Source organism: Stegodyphus dumicola, chromosome 8, assembly GCF_044657685.1.
Source record: "Stegodyphus dumicola isolate Sdum_Otavi_A_Nest chromosome 8, ASM4465768v1".
NCBI classification, from domain to species: domain Eukaryota; kingdom Metazoa; phylum Arthropoda; class Arachnida; order Araneae; family Eresidae; genus Stegodyphus; species Stegodyphus dumicola.
Window position 1 is genome coordinate 160,326,213 of NC_140775.1, and position 25,935 is coordinate 160,352,147.

The 25,935-nt window shown below is 33.8% G+C and overlaps 1 protein-coding gene and 1 long non-coding RNA gene across 2 annotated transcripts in view; one reads left to right on the forward strand and one right to left on the reverse strand.

Moving 5' to 3' along the window:
- The window catches only part of LOC146996012 (uncharacterized), a 126,927-nt gene that overhangs the window by 88,542 nt on the left and 12,450 nt on the right, over window positions 1-25,935 (forward strand). Inside the window, exon 3 of the long non-coding RNA XR_015042776.1 lies at window positions 14,235-14,351. This is a non-coding gene — a long non-coding RNA (uncharacterized LOC146996012). The remainder of the gene's footprint in view (window positions 1-14,234; window positions 14,352-25,935) is intronic.
- LOC118184559 (dopamine receptor 1-like) overlaps window positions 1-25,935 on the reverse strand; it is a 382,281-nt gene that overhangs the window by 83,346 nt on the left and 273,000 nt on the right. The window lies entirely within an intron of this gene.

Below are 25,935 nucleotides of genomic sequence, written 5' to 3' on the forward strand. Positions count from 1 at the left end.
CCATTTTGCATTCTGTAATGGAATTAAATATTGCATTCGAATGCCGTATAATTAAATGAGTACTGAAATGTTTTTGGCTTTGTGTTGTAGAGTTATTGGAATTTTTGAAACGGGAAAGACGAAAAATGAGCAATGCCCTCGCCGACACTTAGACCTGGACCTCTCGAATGCACGTCGAGTGTGCGACCGTTATACCAGAAAGGAATGCAGAAAGGAGGGAGAAAATGCCGTATATACTCCCCCCCTATTATAACGGGCGACTGGGTATTACGAGACCCAATCGTCAAATCCTGGTGGTGAAGAATCATCATCCACCACCTTTTACTTCGGGCGCCAATGTATAGACATTAGGTTTTTTTTTTTCGAAGCAAAAGTACATGAGAAATATGCAATGTTCTCGCTAGGACTCGAACCTGGATCTCTCGAATACGAGTTGAGTGTGCTACCGTTACACCACGAAAGCATGCAGATAGGAGGGAGAAAATATCTTATAGTGTTACCACTAATTATGCAATTTATTATGTATCTTGTAACTATTGATATGCTATGCTATAAAGCTTTCACCGAATAATTTCCAGAATCAGTTTTGCGGCTGTTATATATTACGCAGATTAAATCGTTTTCCTTCTCCTGACATTACTCTAAGGATCGTGCCTATATCGCCACTTAAGCTTCCAATAACTTAGGATACACAGGAATAACTCTTAGGAAATTTCGGACTTGAGACTGTTATCTTATCTCTAGGGAAAGGAAATTAATATTCCAAATACCTAATTCTGGCATAATAAGTCTTCACGACTGCTGAATGGTCAGAAAGCATTACTAGTTCAAGTAGCAGCAGAGCATGTCCTTTTCAATACTGTGTTAAACCCTCGGTGAAATTCTATTCCGAATATCCATCTTACATATTGCTTGAATGTTCATCGTATTTATCTTCATATAACCTACGAAATTCATAGAGTTATCACTTCAGACACTCTTTTTTACTTGGAAAAACAAAGTAAGGAAATGACATTGTCTGTTGTAAATAAACCGTATTGCAAGCTGCGGGTTCGCTTCTATCTCTTTATATAATCATTGCCGATGACGAGGAAGAAACTGATAATTTTTAGTAAATAAAAATGATAGATACACGGCAAAATAAATAGTTGAAGCGAAGAGAACGCGAATATTGAGCAGTTCTTCTTCAGAGCACGAGGTCTACTAGCGGCCGAACGGTAAAGTCGCTGAACACTGGTAATTCGGTCCTCGGTTCGAATCCGACAAACGTGCTGTCTGCATGGGCGTTTTCTTGGTTTTCCATTTTCGAAACGTGTATACGATTCAATTTCCTTTATAAAGTCCTCCACGAAAGCATGCTTCCCCTTAGGCAGATAGCCCTTGAGCGGTTTTTCTTTAAGCAAATAAACCAAACATTAGCATATCAGGGTCAACGTTCCTTCTTGTCTTCTTCGGGAACATACAAGGACCTGACTCGGAACAGAGAGCTTACTAAAGCTATGTTCACTAATTGTGGTAAGTAGACAGAATACAGACGAAGGGTATACAAAACCCTTTATTTTTCCTTATATACAAGAACTTCCGTACTTCGGAATACAGTGACCCGCTACTTGGGGTCTAACGTAAAAGTATAAAAATAAAACTAAACTCTAATTTAACTTTAGAATAATAAACGTGGAAGATTGGCCTTATAATAACAGGAAGCGTATGTAGCACAGAGACTGTGAACACTACAATACGTTTGAAATTTATCAAGAGGATTAAAACCTCTGGCCTGGAAGGCAAACAGCAACTGCGTAACTTCTGAGGTAAGCGGCCTGCTTTAACTCACTGCTTCCTCTCTCTCTCTTGGCAAAAGGCCACACTTAAATACTTGGCGTTCGCCAGACAAACTTTGCATAAAAACCCTAACGCTTATAATTCTGGCCGGAAGTAGAAAATAAGAAGTGATAGTAAAGATTTAAAATAAAATAAACGTTAGTAAAACTTAAGATCCTTACAAGCATACGGAAAATATCACAAATTTCCGAAAGCACCCACGCAGTAAACTTATTCGTAACTCTGCTAACCCTGTTTGAACTTTTAACTCTGACTCATCCTAGCTCTCGGAGCCATATTTATAAGGTGTTGCATAAGCTTCTGGAAGCTTCAAGCAAATCAGTTGTAGAGGGTCGAAAATGCGTTCTCTCAAGTCTTCCAAAAAGTTACCAACTTGGCAAAAATTCGTTAAATGTCACTAATTTGTCACCAAGGCTCAAAAGAGTTTCTGTTTATATCTCACATTTTAATTGAGTTACCTTTATAATTTAAAATCTGTTGGAGCCAAAACTGGAAAACCTACCTTCTATATATGAAATGAATACAAATATATTCTTTATAAAAATGCACATTAATATGGATAATAATATATAAAAATTGTGGTCACAAATTTAATTTCAAATAAAATAAACCCAAAAAAATATTCTTCCAAAAGCAACAAATAAATAATTAACTTAGTAAAACAACACATTATATTACGACAATACATGAACAAAACAATGCAAGTAGACGAATTTTTGCATTTACAGAAATTTTACAGTACTTTATACATTTATCATCACATCCCTGCCGGATTGGCACTCAATTCCGTATGGGTATACTAAGATATATCCGAGGCGGAAACCAACTCTGTGGTTTAAGCATTTATCACCAAGAGACAGTACCGGACAGCGTATTGGCTAGCGGACGCTATCCTTCAGAGGCAAGTTCACAACCAAGTTAGATTTAGTTGTTTGTGTTTTGGTTTTTCTGCTCCTTTCCAGTTGAATGCTATCTACCACTGTGGTGCATCCTTATAGTTACCAAAATTTAGGAAATCTAATCCAAGGCACCTCACGAAAACTTAAAAAAGCCTTACAGTTTTAAATTAGAACGGCAAACTAAAAATTGATAAGAAGAAATAAAAGCTAAGAACTCGATCAACAAAAATTCTCTGATATTGAGTGTAAACTTTCCTTCAATAGGTAGGTGGTGAAGATGCAGGTAATGCGAATATAAATTAACGGAAATTAATACCTTTATTAGCAGAAACATTAATAAATTTTCAAGCTATTTTCTCTCTTAATTTAAAGATTAATAATTTCTTACTCTTTTACAAACTCTCATTTAAAACTCTAAAAACGTTTTCGTTCGAGACATATTCCAGGACATAATTAGGAATTGAAGACTTGCATTATGAGAACATCAGAAACCATAATCTAATATCTCTAAGGGTGGAAAAAACTGACGATCAAAAATTTAGAAAAATTAAAATATTTAAAACCTCATACAAATATTGCTCTTCTAAAAGAATGGCATCTTTTGTTACCAAATCATAAAACTGAATTTTTACTTTTGAATGAAAAAATCTGAAGAATAAATGAAAAAAGCTTTTCCATTTTGCAAAAATGACAAACTTAAAAAGTTATTAAACAAGTATAACATTAAATAAATAAGAAAAAAAAGGCACACAATAGAAATGTTTCAAATCTATACTATTTATTGCAAACTTTCGTTTTAACGATAAGATAATTGAAGAACATGGTATCGTACACATGAAAGTGAATTAGATGACATCTATTACATATCAGAGTAGTAATAACATCTGTTTATTATGCACTCCATTTTATTGAAAAGTGAAGAAAAATAGCGTTTTTGAGGGGTTTAAAACCCTTCGACTACTAAAGGACATATATGTCCCACTAAAAGTTGAAAAATTATTGCTGAATTAAAAAGTACTGAAAATCTCTTAAATACCGGGTTTCATTTTCCAATAGTTGGGAAACACTGTGCTCGTTGTACGGAAATGATCATAGAGAAAGAACAAATATGAGTTGCCCAATGTGTAATGCTGGTTTATGCAAAGAGTCCTTTACAATGTATGATATGATGTGAAATCTATTTCATATTTTCCAGAATAATAGGTGTGCTTATAATAAGTGGATCGCTACTTGTGGGACATAGGTATCCCACTATTAATACAAGATAACATATATACGCAAGAGTGACGTCATCTATTTGATACATAACGTTAGTCAGCGTTTGCTTGTGTTCAACCATCGACCAGAGGGCATCTTTACATTTCTAGCATTATAATAGTAGATAGAGTGGGAAGAAAGTCAAAGATTTAATTGAATAGGGAATATTCATTTGTTTTATATAAAGGTGTTGAATTAATTTGGATTGTTTAACTGAGGCAGAGCATAAAGAGCCATCTGCCTAAGTACCATCTGTTTCTGATCAAATGTACTTTTGAGGATAAAAAATCCAAGGGTTTCCTCCCTCCTCTTTGCCTACAATTAGCTACTCTACAGAACTTTCGGAATGATAGATTACATGAGTCTCATTCCGAAAAGATACTACAGATGCAAACGTCCTTAATTATTCGTAGTTAGATAGAAATAAGAAAGGAAAACACTTATAATGTAAAAAAGTGGAAAATATATGTAGTTATTCTATACAACTCTCCACAATAAGAGAGAAAAATGGTATATAGTATTTTCATTGGGTCAAAGCACATACTGGTGTTATCGAGAATGAAAGGGCGGATATGCTAGCTAAAGAGGCTGCCCTGGGAGAGGGTGATATTTATGAGACTATTAATGATTTCAGAAGAATTACCTTGAGAAAAACGAAAGCAAGTATAATTGAGAAATGGGCTCGGGAATGGAATGGTTCAAATAAAAATAAGGGTTACTTGAGGATTTTGACCATAAAAAGAAAAATGGATCTATTTAATAATATAGATACTATTCAAGTTTTTACGGATCATGGTATACTCCCAGCCTAGTTAAAACGTTTTAATCTCCAGGGCAATGATCAATGCTTGGCTTGTGTTAAGTACGGAAATGCAGCTCATTTTATGGAAGAATGTAAACTGACCGAGAGTGTGAGGAACAAAATGTAATTGAAAAAAGAAAATTCTTGAATAGCTATGCAACAGAAATTATGAGGATTGTGAATGAAAACAAGATTATCATAGGAATAGGACTTTAAATATTTTAATCTTTCATTTATTTGTTTATTTATTTCATTATTATTATTGTTTTTTTTGTTGTTGTTTGTCTGCGCCGGTTGGGCTGCGTTAACCATGAGGCCGATTATTGTCGGCCAGGAGGGTTGCAGCATACTCGTAAACTAAACTAAACTAAACAAAACAACTCTTCACAAAACACAATACCATACGTGTCCCTATAATTCATGTCAAATTTACTCCGGGCTATAATGGCATTCAGATTTTTTATATTAGTTAGCGCATTGCTTAACTGGGCATTATACAGGTATCTATTTGAAACGTATTATGAGGTAGTCTTTAATTCATAACTGTTATTCCTTCAGCGCAAGTGTTAGTTTTAACAAAGTCCCCTCACCTATAATAGTTTTACAAAGCCTTTCAGAACCGAAAAAAGGCATTGTTGTAGACGCATATGAAACACGCCAAAAAATACAGTTGTAATAATTTTCTAAGGCGCACTTTACCGCACCTAATATCTTCAGACAAACAAGACAGTGGTAATCTCCAAACATCGAATATGTGCATGTATTTTTCCATTTTTATCAAGATAACCACTAGTGATTTGTGTATTTTGCCTGGTTGTATACGTGATCCGATTAATGTAAGTTTATTAAACTGTGTTCGTTCGACAGTTTTCTGTTGCTTCTTCTGAATGTTCCTTTACCAAAATCCTTTAATCCTACTGCCGTTTCAGTTTCGTTGAAATATTTGTAATTAACGACAGTTCCGTAACTAAGTGTTTATCACAACAGCTATTATTTTCACTACATAGAAAGGAAATTGCCAAGAGAGGAGTTTTTATTTTTATTCAGAAGATCATTTTTATTTACCCATTCTGTTTGTTTTGATAACCGCAGCGCATATTTTTTAATGACTATCACACATAACATGTTCAAAATAAACACAGATGGATGCTTTCGTAAATGAATAAGAGATATAAAATCATAGAATAACTTATTGGAAAATAACTGTGAAAGGAAAATATGAAATTTAGTGAAACATGGCCATAGTTTGACATTAAACTGAGAATTCCAGAGCTTTCCGAGGAGTAGTTTATAAAGTCACATGAAATAGTAGTTGTTTTTCTTCTCTGCAAAGAAAGCTGCAAAAACTTTCTTTTACATTATGCGGCACTATTTTATATGAAAATCCTATTATAGTTATCTTTTTTTGTTATAAACTCTCGATTCATAATTCAGTCTCAAAAGTGAAAGCAAATACCTACTGTGCAATTAACTAAGCTCTTTAGCACCGCATTTTGCAATATTTTAAGTCCTTAATATAATCATTTTATGCTTGAACCATTTTATGCTTTCTTGTGCATTTTGATTTGAATTCGTATGAAAATGATTCTAACTTTAATGAATTATGTCCGTCCTGCTTTCCATCATTTAATCCTACATAGATCCTACAAGCATAAATTATAAATAGATAACTATATATACTTATTCGACAGATATATGTCCTATGAATCTATCCTACAATACTACATTATTTTTGCCAGTGGCGGGCACAATTCGTCATAGACGTTGGCCATTACTAAGGCCAGAAGCAGTGGTCTCTTTATTATGGAGGCACTTAATATGTGGTCCACTGCTGCCTCCTATGAAGGGTCAGACAATTTACATCTATGTCTTCTCCAGAATTCGAACCCGGTCCTTCAGTACAGCAGTCATAGTCACTAATTACTTTCCGGCCTCGGCGAATAGAACTATATGATAAAACCATCTTATACTATATCCTACAGAAACATCTTATAGAATCATATTAGAATCCATAACTATGCCATTCTACAGAACTACCCTGTAGTCCATCCTAAAGAACTACGATTCTGGATAAACTATCGTATAGAATTATGTTTTATAGAACTATGCCTACCTATGGGTCTACGTTCGTCCCACTATCCATTATACAACCATCCTATAGAACTATGGTCCCGTATAACTACCTCATATAACTATGGTCTATAGAGCCATGTCTATTCCAAAGGACTACGTTCAACCCACTGTCGATTTCGTACAACCATCCTATAGAGTTATGGTTCTGTATAACTGTCTTATGTATTTATAGCCTATAGTACTATGTCCACTCTAAAGGACTATATTCATCCTATTCTTCATGCTTTAGTGATATACAGAAAGTAATTCTATTTTTTTACAGTCCTGCAGTGTAGCGCCTAACAAGCGTCATGATTTAAGTAATAGATAATTTTTATTTTTACTGTACTTTTTTCTTTCTCACTTTTAGGACAATAAAGCCGACAGCTGAAGATTTCACGGCAGAAATGTTTGCTACCATGTAAAGAGTGAAAATGTTAAGTTTCTTTGTAAAACCAACTTGCTATGATTTTTGACGCAATGACCACACCGCAACTTCTTTACAGCTGAAAATGCCGGTTGTCCTTCAACAAGAGAATGGATCAACATTTTCAAAGACAAACAATCGCTCTTTGAGGGGAATTTTGATAATAGCGTGATTTCCTGATTATCTAATTTTAGCTGGAGACTGTAACTGATAGGTTGAATTTACGGAGACGTTTTAAGCGACTTAAAAGGAAAGATGTCTGCAAATAAACTTCGAGCCATACATCTGCTCAAATTTAATACATTAGCAATAATTCAATAGGAAAGAATAAAAATTATAACAAGAGTTATGGAGAATTCTCTGGATACATGGAAGATATTAACGGCCACCATTTGCAAGGACTATTCTTTAAACACAATGCAAACATACTTCCATAAATTGTATTTTAAGTTAAAAACCGAGAAAGATAAATAATGTTAAAAAAAGTGTTATTCACTATTTAGATTAAAACTTAAATTATGTTCCAAACTGCAGATATATCTCCCTTCATCCCACACTGGAGAATAATAAGAATTTCCACATCACGTGATGGATACAAAACATCCATTGCATAACAAAATACATCCCCTCAGCGACCATTAATGGGCGGAAAGAGTAACTCTTCTGAATCTTCGGAAGACATACTATTAGGTTCCGGCTCTCTTCCGGCCATGATTGAGATAAAAGCTCGCAATACTGGACTTATTTTGTCCATTTATATTTCAGGGTAAGGTTTCTTCGCTGAAAGCGTAGTGGATGTCTTTACATGCGTTGCAGATAAAAATATATATTCATGACAACAGTTTATGTATACGCAGTTGTACCCAGGAAAATAACTGTCAATTTTCGGACTTATCTCTTGTGCGAAAAGCATAAATATTATTTTAATGCTTATTACTGCTTTTAAAAAAACCGTATTCCAATTAAATATATACCATTTATATTCTGGAAGTTTCTTTGAATGGTAATTTTTCTCTGTGCACAAATAAAAAAGTAACAAGATTAATTTCATGCCAGTTTAGTTTTTACTTCATTCATTTAAACAGTCTATAAGTTTCGCGCAAATGTTGTAATCTTCACTTCAAAGTTTCGTGCTCAGTTTGAAAATAAAATATAAGTAATCATAGTAAGGAGTCATACCTCCCTTAAACCATCAAAATTTTCGAATTTTTGAAAAAGTATATTTTATAGTCTGGCTTTTTTTTTGCGTAGTTTAAAAAAACCGTCGCATTATTTCATGAATTATGAAAAGAAATATATCAGCTGACTAATGTAAACAATGTTTAAAGGTCCGAACAAGAAGCGTCAGCAATTTCTACTCGAAGTGTACTATAAGTTTTTCATTTTAAATAAGATTAAGGTACAGTAACAGTTGTTATTAGGTTTAAAAAACTTTAAAGTCAGTTTTCTCAAAACATGATTTTTCATTATTGCGCGCATCATACATAACAATTGAAATACTCAATATATTCTTATGAAAGTTGTATCAAAGGTACTATATTTGCTACAACCTGAAACTAATATGGTACTATTCGGTTTTGAGGGCCGTAAAAAATTGCCAAACTAATGTTGATGCCAGTGCTGCCAAAAACAATTGCGGCAACCCTAACGCAAGAAAGAAAGTATAATAGTAAATAACTATTAAGATTGATGTTTTAATTTAGATGAAAGGTTAATTTTATATAATACTTTTTTATTCTTATAATTTATATAAAAAAAGTCTAAACAGGACCGAATGGAAGCATAAGAGTAAATAATTATTTCAGATCATTATTATAATTTATATAAAAATTGCTAAACATAATGGATGCCTGCATTGCTATTTCGCTACTGAGTTATCGCTAAAGCATAGTTTCATCTCGTTGGTTATTCAAACATAATTTTCTATAATGAATGATGCCTTTTCTTTGAAAAACTTCTCGGCAAAGTGCAGAATCGCCCACTTTTTGTTTGCCGCTTTTTACAAGGGTAAAAACAATTGGATTTTTGTCATTTTTCGTTTACATTTTAAGGAAAAATAGGTCGATGTGTACATAGATAAAGTAAAGGGTGTGCGCAGTGCCATTTTTGTGCAATTCTGGGATATTTTTTTGGGTACTTACGTATTAACGCAACCAGGCCAAAATTCGCATAAATTGCCAAATTTGGCGAACCTACTTACGGCAACCCTACGTGTTATACGTAGTTTTGTAAAAACAGCATGTGGAGATTCACAAAATTTTCCTGCATTTTCGTGCAAATTTTTGTAATTTATTAGCAATTAAACCCTTCCGGTTTCGAATTTGAATAAGTTGCAGAATTATTTTTTTCGGCGGAAATCTTTTCGCTATTGCTTTTAGCACTGATTGAAAACCGTATTCGCCATAACCATGTACACGTCGACTTATTTTCACTTAAAAAAACATCCCAGAATTGCACAAAAATGGCATTGCGCACACTCTTGACTTTATCCAAGTACACTGCTATTTTCTCATAAATTACAAAAATTTGCACGAAAATTCAGGAAAATTTTGTGAATCTCCACATGCAAAATAGCAGTGTACCTGGATAAAGTCAAGAGTGTGCGCAATGCCATTTTTGTGCAATTCTGGGATTTTTTTTTTAAGTAAAAATAAGTCGACATGTACATGGTTATGGCGAATACGGTTTTCAAACAGTGCTAAAAGCAATAGCGAAAAGATTTCCGCCGAAAGAATAATTCTGCAACTTATTCAAATTCGAAACCGGAAGGATTTAATTGCTATTTTATATTTTAAAACAAAGTAATATAAAAAACTGTATTAAAAATTATCTGTAATTAATAAATGTACATTTTCTTTCTATTCATACTTTTTTACTCAAACTTACAAATCGCGCCAACCTGGTTGCGATAATACGTAAGTACCTTTTTTTGAAGTGAAAGTAGGTCGATGTATATATGTATACCGAGTATGTGCATAGATACCGAGTACGTGCAATTCTTAAAAACGCATCAAGCAGTGGGGAATTTTGCACTTTACCCAAAACTCTACTGCAGGCTTTTCGTCATGGGCAATTCCCAAATTGTAAAATCCATAGGATATCAAAAACGGACTTAAAATCAAAAAAGGATTTTAAATTAAACTAGTACTTCAATGACGTCTTAAGAAATATAGAACTATATAAACTTACGCAATCTGAAATCAGCGCGTACGCTAGATTTGGCGCGCTGTTAAATGGGTGCCTTTGCTAGATTTGGCGCTTTTGCGCTTATATTTTCGCTGCAATTTTTTTACGGTCCTCAAAACGGAATAGTACCCCTAAAATTTGCAGTTTCCATCTATATTTTATTATTTTGCTGTGTTCTCAAAGTACTATAAACTGTGCTGTTTTCAATAACATAAAACAACCGTTTTTTAAAATATAAAATTTACATATACTTAAAATTTTAAAGGTTCAAAACAATAATGTGACTATACTAAATATATTACAAGAGAAAACGTTTTGAATAAGCCTGTAATTTCGCTGAATTGAAATTCATTTTGTTTAAATTATGTTGCAGAAATTGTAACAAATAAAATTCTTACTGAGAAGATTTGGGGAATATAATGGCTGCTAGAGGGTTTTCATTTTTTAACTCCTTCAGTTTCTTACAATATCTCTTTGGAAACATGAAGTCAGGCGTTCGCTGATTACGTTCCCCTTTTGATTGCATCAAATGAAATGGTTTTGCAAATTTTCACATGCAGTATGTTTGATGGCTACATGTTCGGTGTGATTGTTTCGTCTACTGAAAAACTTGAAGAAAATCCTTCCTTTGAAATCCAGTCAAATAAAAGCAACATTTTCATTAGATGAAAGGCATCTCTTGCCATGGTTTCCGCAGTTTCACAAGTATGTTTTCAGCTCCTTTTCAATGCGTATATCAACACAAAATCTATCTTCCACCGCTTATTACAGATCTAAAAGTAACTCCATTTAATTGCATAGGGCAGATAAATGACAATAGAAAAGTCGCCTAGCATATTCCTTTTCTTCACACAACGCAGAACCCATATATCGAGCTTATTAGTCAAGCCAGGTTACTTTAAACGGTAAAATCCACACCAAACGTCAATCTTAATCTCTCAGCAATCTTCTCAGTTGTAATCCTCGGTTTATTCCTCATTAAAGTGCATCGTCATGTTTGCCGCAACTCTATCCAAAAAGGGTTTATCATCTACAGTAACTTATCATTTTGAAATAAGCCAAAATGATTTTTTGTGCATACAAAGTACATATATGAATGCAAAAGCGGACTTTTGAAATATTCTACTAACAGAAAACGTTCCAAATATGCGTCTGAATTTTTTTTTTATATTACTGTAACGCTTACTTTTTTCCAAAATTCAAACAATATATGACATAGCAAACTATTCATTATATCCATTCTAATAAATCCTCTCCACACGGCCACGCTATGTTTAAATGAATCGATCTGGGTTCAAATCCCTCGAATGAGCCAATTGTATGCTCGTTTTCTTAGGTTTCGCCATGTACAGCACATAACTCACTTTTCTTAGAGAAACCTTCCACAAAAATATTCCTTCCTTAACATGCCATAATATAATGCCGCAATCCAGTAAGTCCAAAACTGTCTCATTCACAAATTCAATCAGCGACATCTGCTACTGAAATGCTTCATTCTATTCGGTACTTACGGAAAATCCCGTCGACCATTTTTGCATATTAAATAAAAGTCGCCAAACTGCGCGATTTTTCGCCAAAAATGGAAAAGTTCTCTTCAATTATGCTTTGTTTGGTGTAACCTTGATACAGTGTTAGTTATTATTCTTGAGTAGACTCTTTTTTCCCCCTCTATCACGCATTTTCGAAAAAAAAAAAAAAAAAGATTAAGACTTGGGACCTGCCTACGAGAGAAGAGCATGCTGTTGAATATTTCCAAAGTTATGGAATCTTACCGGCTTCAAAAATTGTGTTAATGGCCACGAAATGGCGCCTAACGAAACATCTAGCGAAAATAATCGCTTTTATAGTACATCTCCTTAATAAAAAATAATGAGATTTTTTAATGAAAACCTAAATATATATAAATGATAATATAATAAATTTAAAAGAAAAATAAGAATAGAACTTTTGTTTTTGTTGTTGTATTTAGTAATTTTTTTTTTTTTTTCTTTGGTTTGGTGCGACAGGCGGCGTCTCTTGTAGTCGACGGGATTTTCCACAAGTACCTCATATTCCTATCTATTCATTAGCATATCGCCCACCAGCGGCCGAGCGGTAAAGACGCTGAACACTGGTAGATCGGCCTGAGGTTCGAATCCCGCGAACGGACTGGCTGCATGGGCGGTTTCGTGGTTTTGCCCATGTGTAACGTGTATACGAGCCAGTTTCCCTTAGAAAGTCCTCCACGAAAGGCATCCCTCCCTTTAGACAGATAGCCCTCGTGTGCTTTGCCATAATTAAATACACCACCACACCACACCATTAGCATATCGCCAATTAGCATCAGTACTGCCCATTGTTTGTATATTCGTCAAGTATAAAAATAAAGTATAACTATAAAAATAACTATAAAATAACTATAAAAATATGGAAATCGTCTAATGCATGGTCAGCGTACAAAATACTAAGATTTAATTTAAAAAACTCTCATAGGTCAGCCAAAATATGGTGAATTGATTAAACACTATAACTTCCTAAAGTAATCGATGTATGCCTTCAGAAACGACATTCTAAGAGAAACTGCCTTGTATTACGTTATGAACTTTCGAATGCATTTTAGGAATTGGCATGCATTAAGCGTAGGGAAAACGGTATTTACATATAAACAGAGCCATCTTGACGCAATGATGGGAGTGATTTTTTACAGATTAAAAAGTAGAAGTTACTTATCGGGCCCTAATTGGACGTTTTCGCACCTTTTTTTTTAGAAAGATTACCAAAATATTGATATTTTAAGTATGTCGTTAAACATTATTAAAATATGAAAAGAAAATATACTTTAGCAATTAAAAATACAAGTTTTAATTACTAAATAAGGATTACGTAATACATGAAAAAATAAAACTCTTACATTCTTCTTTAAAAGCTCTCTGTATTTTTTTTTCACTGTTCTTCTCCCGAAGTACAGAGTGATTTATTTTCGCTTAAAAGAACATTAGAGAATTACGGCTTCTCACAAATCTTGACAACAGTGGCTATCAACAAAACGCAGTTCCTACTTGTTCCCTTTAGAAAAATTTGAGGAAATTTCTCTATTCCTTCAGGAATTTTTTCGCAGTTTCTTCCATTGCAACTAAACTTTCCAAACTCTTATTTTAAAACTAATTTTAAGGCTTAAGATGTTATGATTTGTTTTAAAAAAATTACAACATGGAATGTGGCAGAAAAGAATTTATATGAAAATGGCAATATTTCTTTACAGAAGAATTTTTATGAGCATGGTTGCCGGAAGATATGCGCATAGTTGCCAGAATGTGGCACATTTTGAAAATTTGGCGACTTTTACTAAAATGGTTGTTTTAATACGTAAATACCGAGAAAAATATGGAAATTCGAATGAAGCAACAGTATTCGACATTATTTGTAAACGGATCGCATTACCAGGAATTAGCCATCTTAACCATTTGGACACTGGTGGGTATTACCAGAAGGTAACTAACGAGAATGATTACTAACACAACTGAACCTGCTCTTTTAAAATCTTTTATGATTACGAAAAGAAAATTAGACGGAGTTTTTTGTATTATATAAAAGCGTACATCTTATAAGACTTCGAAATAATACGCGCTGCCAAAATGACGCATTACCATGAACTATTGATTTTTATCCGTCTATATTGCATATGATTGATGAGAAAATATTGATTATAATTGTCGCAGAGCTTGCTTTTCAGAGCCTCGACCGGATGACAGCATCAAAAAGGAATAGGGTACACCTAACTACGAGATCCGGAAAGAGACAACCAATGAAGAAGTAACAAACAACTGCTGAAAAGAAATTAGAGAATTAGGTAAGAAAAGGCTTATCAGGTAACTGAATTTCCTAGCGCGGTAAGGATCTTTTTCCCAAAGCAACTGTTGTCAAGCATTTCCTTGAGAATTATATTAGTATAACTCTCCTTAATCACAGGCTTATTCATTATATCTGACACGTTATAATTTTGCTGTTTAAACAGTACTTAATAATATACTTACTGAACGGTACTTCAAGCTAAGTTAGGTGTCACTGTTGGCGAATTACAGCCCTTGGCGAAAGTCAGCTTGCATCTTTAGAAATATTATTCAACAGAAACTTTATTTGTTTATTCCTGATGGATTACAGCTGATGCCAAAATGTAGGGAAAAAATTGGATTTCGTTTCGGCAATAACGTTAGCAGCTTAAGGGGCTTGCCTTGGAGTTTGACAGTTACTAAAAATTATTTTTTTCGAACAAGACACAGGGTTATTTTTCTCAGCTAATCACTATCAAAAAGACTTAACAACCTCGAACGGGAAAAGTTGAAGATTTCGGGAACTACAGACATGGTGTTAGCTTTTACAGACAGCACAATATCTTAACCCGCAACGTAAGAGTTCAACTAACCGAATTAGCCTTTTGAATCTCATTCGTGTGTTCTTAATTTGCGGAACATTCCAGTTTAAAGAGAGCATAAGAGCATACGTGACGTGAATCAAGAAGGAAATGCATTATTTAATTTAAAGAAAACTTTAAAATAAATGTCACAAAATGTTTGAATTACTTTTCGTTTCTTAAAGTGCTCACTTAAAGGATTCAATTTTAAGAGAATTTTAGTTCATTTGATTTGTCTCTATCTCTATTATTACAAAATATGTGCGCATGTCCGTTTCTCCCAATGGGAAAAAATTGAGGAACCAAGAGCCACCCAATTTTTTCCTTCATTCGAAAACATACACACCTCGAAACCAGAATTTTGAATTTCGAATATGTTGTGCATTTATTTCCTGTTTTGTACGAAGTTAATGAAATTTTGATTAACAAACTCCTCGATTGAAAAGCAATGTGTTGCCACATGACAAAGCTTAAGATTTTTGTTTTCTAAATTTAATCAATAAACACAGCGATTAGCGACGTCAGCGGTGACTTATCACAAAAATGTTCCAGAATAGGATATTTTGAGCTGAAGGGCAAATCCCGGAACTTTTCAGGATATACCACTTAAGAGGTTAAAAGAAAGTATTGCCATTATCCGAAATAAATTATTTTTATCTTCCACGCGCCACGGTGTTGCCATTCGTTTAAACGTAAAATATTTAATTTTTATTTCAAGTTTAATCTGTTTGTTAGGGATTAACAAAGCGATTTAAATGCAATAAACGCAGATCATTTCTGTGGTTATTCGTAACTAGCTAGACCAGTGAAATTATGCTAGTTGGATCCGTTAATATCGTTATATGTATTTTTTCTTGTTTATAGCAGCCATTTACAAAGGACACATCCAAAAGGTCTGGGCATATGCCACGAAAAGTATAGTATTAGAAGGAGAATGTTTAGCTAATCAGTGACAAAGGCGTTTCTTCGAATCTCGATTTTTAATTTTCATTTCAGTCGATTCCAGCAAAGGAAGAATAAAAAGAAAGAATCTGGATTCTCGATTGAAGTTTCTTGAGTTTTACTACTTTCGCTAGTATGAAAGACACTTTTCTTGCTAAATACAATCCACAGAAAGAAAAAAATAACAAATACTTCGCCAAAACGTAGGCCAAGAGTGAATTCTAAAACTGAAGTCAACAAGCCACTCAAAAGCAAATCACTTTAGAAGACAAGACGACGACAGATTGGTATTTTTACGCGTCCAAATGCTGGTTTGTTGCTTTATTTATTTGGATATAGCAGACACAACAGAATTGCCTTTGTGTAAATTAAGAATTATCTGTGTAAAGGGATCCTGGGGTCAGAGTGTAATAGCAACACTATGACTCGCGTACAGCAACTCAGCTCCTACAGAATACTATTTACAATCATGTTAAATTTTACGAATTCATGGAAATAAAACATATAAATATCTTAAAATATTTATTATGCGCTTAGAAACATGGATTTGACTATAACATTATTTACCAAAGTGTCGTTAATTTTTTCCGACAAAATAATTAATTTTAAAATTAATGAGAAAGAATTAAGTTTGAAATTTTGCTGAGACGCTGTTAATTGAAACAATAAAGCAAACTGGGGCTGAATACGTGCAAAAACTATAAAAAATTATATAACTTTATTTATAGAAAGTTATTCAATAGTAAATGAGTATTTTGTTGTATAAGCATATTATCGTAGTTTATAGTGGCCAAAAGGATATAAGATCTGAGCCCTTTTAGTTCCCTATACCTATGATGTGAATACGAGCCAGCTTTACTTCAGAAAATCTTCCACAAAGACACCATTCCTTTTTGATACACATCTCTTGTATGCTTTGTCTAAATCCAAAATCCTAAGCAAATAAGTACAATATAATTGCATGCAAAAGTAAAATGTGTTGATATGAAGATGGCACCTTAAGTTTAATGCGGATTAAGTTGGTTAAAATTTGCTCTCTGTTAAAATTCTCCTTTGGGATTGATTTTGGGATTGAAAATCAGAACCATTAAGTATATTAATTAAAAATTAACCTTGTAATTCATTTTAAATAAACTTTAGCAATTCTGGGATCGAATGGCCCGTTTTTATCATCCAGAATCAGGTAGTATAGCTTATCAGCGTACGTCCGAAAATTTTTACATTTATTTTGCAATTATTATGTTATGGATGATTCTCTTATATGTTTAAAATAAATAATTTTGCAATTTAAATTTTTAGCCCAAATGAGCGTTAGCGCAGGTCTATTTTTCGTTGAATCACTTTCCAGATTGTTGCCATCAAATATTATCGCCCTGTATTATATTTAAAGAAACTAAATAATGAAGAATCTATATGAATGTGTATATGTTTCTCGCAGTGTAAAAGAACAACTGTACCTAGAGTCGTGAAATTTTGAATAACATAGTCCTTCACTTGAAAATGGACACATGAAAGCGCGAATTTGAATTCGCATTTGTTTTATTGTATATTTCATATTTTGTAAAATTTTAACGAATTTTTTTATAAAAAAACTCAACAGTTTTAAAGCGAACAGGGCAATATTGTAGGTAATAAAACATTTTTATCTCCAGCGCTAGAGACTGTGTATCGGAAATTCTAAAGATATGCTGTTTTTAAATATTTTTAGCCCAATGTGGCGTTAACTCAAATGCTTTCTAAACATGTATGCATCTTTAAATGAAAAAAAAAATTTCCGTTTGGGCGTAATAGAAAATCTGAAAGCTTTCAGGTTTGGTTTATCCGATTATGTTGAAGCAATCAAGAGCTATCTGCCTTCGTGGGAGGAATGCTTTTGGGGAGGACTTTTTAAGGAAAACTGGCTTTTATACATGTTACACATGGGGAAAACGACGAAAATATCCATGCAACCAGCCCGTTCGCTGGATTTGAGTCTCCGAACGAACTACCAATGTTCAACGACTTTACCCCTCAGCTACTGCTGAAAGCTTTGAGATTTTTTAAATTTGTTATTCTAATTGCATTTAAATGTATCATAACTATCGAAAATGTAATGTATCCAAAAACTTAAAACAAGTCTATTTTTATGAAAACAAGCTTGACCATGACTCGTCTAAAAGTGTGCTACCGAAACGTTTTTGATACTAATTATTCGCCTTTTGATAAACAGGATTGCCCAGAACTAGCAATTATTGTATTTTTATAATACACATTGTTTTAATACAATTACATTTGGTAAATTAATTTTCAAGTACTCAAAATAATATGAGTTTGTGTATTAAACAACGAGACCGATACAAACACTCACTTTTATTTATTTACATGACACTTAATGTTTGTGCCCTTCATTTGTCGAGAGAAGTGAAGAAAATCGATCTTAATAGCTTTTGCAGTAATAAGGTTTTAGTTTCTGATGAATTTTGGAGGAAAGTTCCAGACATAATTAACAACATCCAGCACAGAATTACAAAAATTGTAAAACTTATCGACAGCCTTCAACCAAGAACATTTATGTAGCTAACTAGATTATATTCTGAATCTAAAGATAAGAGCTAACTAATAACTTTTTAATTAATTAAGAAGATGAAAGCCCAGGAACTGCGATAAAATAAATAACATTATGGATGGAAATTAGAGGAATGAGACTGTAAACTTACTCTCGAAACACTAAAAATAAACAAATAAGGTAGGAAATTTAGAACTAATTTAATTTATACAAAAAGAATATTAAACCTACCTAAATAATTCTGAGCTTTTTACGGTTCTTAATTACGCGCCATAATTAAATTGTGTGCTCAGCATCTGCAAAACTAAGCTTCTCTGTAATGTGCGTTCAAAGCGATAGCTAATACCTTTAAATAGGAACTTGTATTCACAAGGTAAGATCAAAGTTGGTTACTCCAGTTTACTAATAATTAGACATATTCAAGGTCCATTTTGCAGGAACTTGTTTTTTTTTAAGTTAGACAACTAATTTTTCGGCAAAGGGTTCGAGAAGTCTGGGCTCGAGCCCCTACTTGGGCTTTGTTCTTTTTTCATGTATCCTACTTCAAAATAAAGCAACGACTCTACAACCTTACATTCTTTCCCTGCCAACTAAATAATGGAGCTGGAGCTTTAATTTTAACACTTCTACCCTATTCTTTAATTTTGATGTATTATATTTATTATAGCAACACTTAGGCGCTTTGTGCCTGGACAACATTCTACAAGTTTCTGTGGAAATAATTCAAAAGAATTCATTCTAGAACATTTGAATTTCTGACTCTAGATTGTTTGAATTTAGACTGACGCTACAATGTATCAAAGACTGGTCATCGCGGCTCATTTAAAAAAATAATACTTTATAGTTATTATTTATTACATTGTATTACTTTGAATACTTTCAGATAATATACAGTCACTAAAAATGTAGCCAATTAAATACAAAACTTTGCATGACTCGCGACATTTTCATTCTTATGCTTAGAACTTCTTTAATTTAAAAAATATCGAAGATTTCACCGTATCAAACTTTCTTCTTACTTGCAGAAAGTTTAGAATAAAAACAAATCTATGAGTGACATGTCAAGATTACAGTGGATTATATTTTTACAAAATAACGAAGCAGAGTTTGAGAAGATTTTCTAAGATTTACAAAATTTAGTCGTTGCTTAGGAATGTATTCCATAAATAACTATTCGTTTGACCTCTGTTTTATAAAATACTAAGCTTCAAGGGTAAGTTAAATTTGCTCTCCTAGGAGAGATATTAAATTTTATAAAATGATTTTCGTTTTGTGTAACGTGCTCTACTGATGTGGTCCTTAAAAGTGAAACCTTTATATTGATAAGACACACAGTATTTTCAATAAAGCTAGTTTTCTGCTTTTAATATCAGAATATTTGATATGTGTTTTATTTTATCTTAACTGCCTAAACCAGTCTGTCTGTTAATGCTATCAGCGTGAGAAAAATGCAGGCTAGTGACGTACAAACAGAACAGAAGTTGCATTTTGTCAGTTCGTAATAGTTAGGGCAGCATAGTTTTGAAGGCGTTTCATGATGCTTAAAAGGAAGATTTGTATCTTATCAATTTTTTTTTAAACCTTAAGAGAAAGAAATAAATGTGATTGAAAGAGGAATAAAAGTGATAAAAGTAATTGAAATAGGGAACAGTAATAAAAGTAACTGAAAGAGGAACTAATAATGTAAATTAATTGCTAATAAACTGTTTTTAATTTAATTCCTAAAAAAGAACATAAAATTAAGAAATATTAAAATTAAATGTTAAAGTTTTACAAAACCAAAATAAGTTATTATAAAAGAATAATAATTTTATTCAGCCAAATTTCTTTATCAAAGGAGGGCCCACCAGCGGCCGAGCGGTAAAGTCGCTGAACACTGGTAGTTCGGTTCGAGGTTCGAATCCCGCGAACGGCTGGCTGCATGGGCGTTTTCGTGGTTTTCCCCATGTGTAACGTGTATACGAGCCAGTTTCCCTTAGAAAGTACTCCACGAAGGCATCCCTCCTCTTAGGCAGATAGCCCTCGAGGCTTTGCCATAATCACACACACACTTTATCAAAGGAATAGACTTAGCTGAATAAATAACAAGCTATTTTTCTGATTTCATGATCAGGCAAGGATTTTATTTTGATAACTCAAATAGATAAAAAAAAAATAATTATTAATTAATTAAAAACCTACCTTTACTATCAACCACAGACAGTCCAGAGATTGGAAAAGCGTAAGCATTAGAATAGTAGGATTTATGAGTAAATATGAGAATAGAAAGTAAACCGAAAGCTCATTTTAAAACATGTTACAAGGAATGTGCAAATATGTGAATGTTTAAAGGAAATACCGATATAATACAGCAATAAGTCAAGAAAAGAGAGAGAAAGAAGAAAGCAAACCCACAAATTTTATCTTTAATTTAAAATCTAAAAGCAAAAGCAAAGTAAAAATGAAAATAAACAAAACCAATAAAGAAAGAAATGACACATTTTTCTCATGAAGCTACGGCATTTATATAATTTCAATAGGATATGCAAAATGCCAAATGTGGTCTAGCCATGACTCGAATCATAAAACTTCCACTTGCTCCATGCGCTAACCACTTTCACATTGCGATCGCGCATGAGAAATATGATAATTCACTACCATGCAAATGATTAGCACATCCAACAAGCAACTGGAAGATTTGCTGTTCATTTCCTGGTTAGGATATTCAAACTAAACTGGTGGAATACTGATCATCACTTAAATTTATCTAATAGGTCTCGAGACTGTCTCCCGTTAAGTTAGCAAGCATATAAGGAATTACTGTGTCCACTCGTCCGTGTTCACATGATATAACTGGTTATCCCATTTAATCAGTAACTTGAAGATCTTTATTTCAAATATTGCAAAGGCCATTATTGATATTTTGTAGTCAAGTCTCCAGAAAACGCAACAGTCTCAAAAAAAAAAAAAAAAAAAAAAAAAAAGGATGAATCACCCCTTGCGTAAAACAGAAAGTAGTAGTATTTTATTCGACTACGGTAAATGATTATGGTATACGGTAAATGACTATGGTATGTATAGATTTTACATTAAGTGAGGTTTTCCTAATATGATTTAATTTTAAGGGATATTTCCTCATTTTATAATAAGCTGTATTGATCTTATATTTAATTTACCGCACTTTTCGGGGATTTAAGTCTGTACTGAAGTAAAAAGCTTGCGAAAGCAGAGTGAAGGAATTGCAGAATATTTCATGTGATTGAAAGGAATTAATACCAGAGACACCCAGAAAGTATAGTGGTTAGTGATGCTGTATGTGTGTGATTATGACAAAGCCTCGAAGGCTATCTGCCTACTGGGAGGGATGCTTTCGTGAAGGACTTTTTAAGGGAAACTGGCTCGTATACACGTTACACATGGGGAAACCCACGAAAACGCCCATGCAGCCAGCCCGTTCGCAGGATTCAAACTTCGGACCGAACTACCAGTGTTCAGCGATTTTGGTTAGTGATGCTAATTGCCGTAGTGATGAGCGCAGGTTAGAATCCTGGATAAGGCATGGATGTCTGTGCGGTAAGGGGAGATTCAAATGCACAGTGAGCCTAAAATCCTTGGGAGACCCTTGGACCACCTCCCGGGGTGTTCTTTCTCAAAATTAGAGCGGAATTGGAGGCGGTTAGTGCGCGCGTTAGTGCGACGGTTATACCTGTACATCCAGTATTCTGGTATCCCGTCCACTTGTATCAATTCGTAGGAAATATTCCATGTAAAAATTAGTAAAAATATTGATGCTTCAGCTTTTCAAGACATGAATAGTTTAGCATAACGAAAACAGTTCGGAATATATTTATTGAATTGAAATTTATTTATTTAGGCGAGTTTGTGATATAAATTTTATGTGGTAACACAGCATCTTGGTTAGTATATTTTACTAAAATAATTCAATTATAATTTTTTTAAATAACTTGAATGAATATATTTCCTAACTAACTAATTAAAGAAATACTTATTCACAGATTATTTAGCTGCGCATAAAAGAATCTTCTGGGAACAAGACTAATTTATGTAACAGCTTGTAAAGAGAATGATACTGCTTGGAAATAACGTTTAGAATCTTTGGAGCAAATGCTAGACATCTGGGATACGTGGGAAACTAATTACATTTTCAAATGAGATCTTGTAACTTCCTAACTGAGTTATAAATTTTACAGTTTAAATTTTATTTTGCGTGTGCAACTTATGAGGATGTATATATCATTAAGGAAACCTCACTTTTAGTCCTATAGGACTACCAGAAAACTTGATCTTTATTGGTTGGGAAACTATGCATTTAACCAAACGGCAATTTGTTGGTTAAACAAAATTATTTTATTCGAAATTATTTCTGTCATTAGCAACTCAGAATAAAATATATCTAATAAGAGTTGTTAAGAAATTTAGCTTATTTAAAATTATGCAAAAAGCAATCGTAGTTTGGCGTGGATTTTAAATAAAACTCTATGTCTTCGTGACCAATCAGACACTTCCTGTTCTTGAAAAGGAAAAAGGCTTAGCCTGTAAAGAATTATTGTATTCTTCTGAGCATGCTCTTGTGATATAGATATCTTTCACATCTAGCTAACAAATGAAAGATCTGTGGAAGCCAGGTGACAGGATATTTACTTTTTAATGTTTTATACTCCAAAAATCCTAACAGTATTTATAGTGGCACCCGAAATAAACTTTGCTGGCAGATATCTCATTACCACCTGGATTTAGTCGATTGGGCTACGTGCCTTTTTGCAGTCGTCCTTTAAGAAGAAGAGAATGTAATTAAATATCGCCTTCTTTCGTGCATGTTCTTGTGGTATAAGTGACTGGCACATTCAGCTAGCAACTACAAATCCATTGTTCGAATCCCAAGAGGCCGCAGTTGGAAAGGGAATTTTGATATTTTGTATACATTAGGTTATTTCGAAGCAGGTGACATGAAAAATAAGTAATGCTCTCGCCAGGACTCGAACCTCGGACTTATCGAATACGCACCGAGTGTGCTGACAATTACACTACGAAGGCATGGTAAGAAGGTGGGAGAAATATATTACAATGTAACCTAGATAGCTTCGAAGTTGACAAGAAATTGAACGAAAAGGCTTATACATTCAGAAAATCGTCTCTATGTAGAACCGACTTTAGACAGAATCGACATTGTGTAAGATCGACAAGGCATAAAACCGGCACCTCCACACTACTGACACTTGTTCCCGCCATACATCGACACGATAAAACATAAATTTCGATAATGAATAAGTGAATACATGTACATATGGGGCACGCTTACATCAGCACGGTATAGAGCTAACAGTAAATAGAATCAACATCAGCCTGCAATCGGCATTCCTTAACATAACCAAGGATTCTGATGATGAAGGACATATAATATCAGAGGAAAAGGATTCGACTAAAATAATCATTTTATGTACCTGCATAAATCGACACCGGCATAAGCACATCAGCAACCGGTTTTGAGAGTTGCCGAAGATTTCAAATATATGCAAAGTCGACCACGTTCCGCAGTTTCTAATAAAATCAGTATTCTAAAAGAATATCAACATTCCACCAACACACACTTGTTTAAAAAGTCATTTTCAGTCTCACGTAATATCTAGAGACAGTAATACGTTTGCAATTATTCGCTTCCAAGAATAATGTCTATCACCGGCCTCACATAGACAAAGCTCACATAGACCTGACCCAATAAGACGCCCAATTACAAACATCGCCCAGCTGATGCAGCATACTCGCTAATTAGAGGCAGTAACAGACAGATCTAAGAACCCGGACTACAGTAATGATATTAATCATGAATTCGTAATAGTGATTACGTTAAAGTGCGTACATAAATTGTAGTTTTTTAAAATATCCCTAACAATATTTGACAGTAACTCGAGTTTGAGATTTTATTTGCAGATTGATAGGAACCTTTCTTTTCCAAAATTACATTATTAATTTGTTTAACATTCTCTAAAGTGTTAATAAAAATATTCCATAATTCAATGAATGAAGAGATAAAAAGTATGCAAACCGAAATTACGTTCTTGCCAACTAAAAAGGAATGGCCATTAATTTTCAAATTAAATTTTGGTTTTATCGGAAGTTAATAGAAAAGAAACATGTTTGGGATGTCACACTGGGAAGAACGATAATGCGCAATAGTTTTGTGTATAATATTCGTTTGTGGCCCACCAGAGGCCAAGCGGTTAAATACTGCTGAATATTAGTAGTTCGTCTTGGGTTCCAACCCAATTGAGGGCTGGGCTGGTTCCATCGTTGGTTTTGGGGCTTTTTCCTTGAGTAAGATAAATATGAGTTAATTTTTCTTTGAAAATTTTCCACAAGGAAACCCTCTCTATAATCCTCGTTCACACGAGGTAGATAAGATAGGGAGAGAATAAACACTGATTTGCCTTTTGCCGGATTGCACTTGTAATAAATGAGTTTACAGCCTGCAAATGGCGTGTCACCTGCGAAATTCGTACGATGATCCACTTTCGCCTTTTAATCCATAGTGAGTGAAAGAACTGAATTTGATTGACCGGGTTTTGCGTTCTCTAAGAATTTTCACAAGCTTGAAGGAAACATATGTACCAATAACAGGCAGTTTTCGTGAAAGTGATGTTTTGCAGCCAACTAACTCGCTGCATTTCGCCGATAAAAAACATCCTACTCATAGAAGAGTTTTGGAGTTAAAATGCGACTTAGGGAACCCATCTCTCATCAGATTGGACCGGAACCAATGTTTACACATCGAGGTGTTTTGTTCGGTTGTTTGCATGATTATTTTGCCTGGCCTCACTGCGTGATATTACTAGCCAGTTTTTTGCCTTTAACATTTTTTAGGTCAAGGCTACATTTTTTAAATGGATGTCTGTTCTCTGTGTTCGTGAGGAAATTGCACCAATTATCTGTTCAGCATTGTTTTAAGTACCTATTGTTAATGTATGTTAAAGTAGCGCTTACCTAACGCTTGAGTATCCACTAATTACTGTGTACCTAATACACGTGTTTTAATATCTTTGTACATTGGTTAATGTACTTGAAACAGTACAAATAATTCAGTACCAAGACACTGTACCACACAGTACTAATCTAGGGTCTAACTTTTAATTCACTGTACTAATTACTTATTCCAGCATAACATTGCTCACCTAATATTTCAGTATGTACATGTCTTCTGTAATCTAATGATAATGCTTCAAAGGATCATAGTGTACTCAACATATGAGTACACACGTTATGTATATATGCTATCGTATCCATGCTTTTGCATACACCTTGTAACATGGCAATGTAATATCCAGTGTCTAACATTAATTAGCTTTAACGCCACTGTATGAAGTACCAAATTTGTATGTATGTTTATATATTAGTATATTAGCACAATGAACACATATGGTTATCTAGATAAAGGTGGACGTGGCGCTATACCGATTAACCGTATTGGTAGACGGGTGGTGCCCACGTCCTCCGTCGCATGTCGCATGTGTTCGTGAGGAAAATGTTTTTGCACCGTCATTA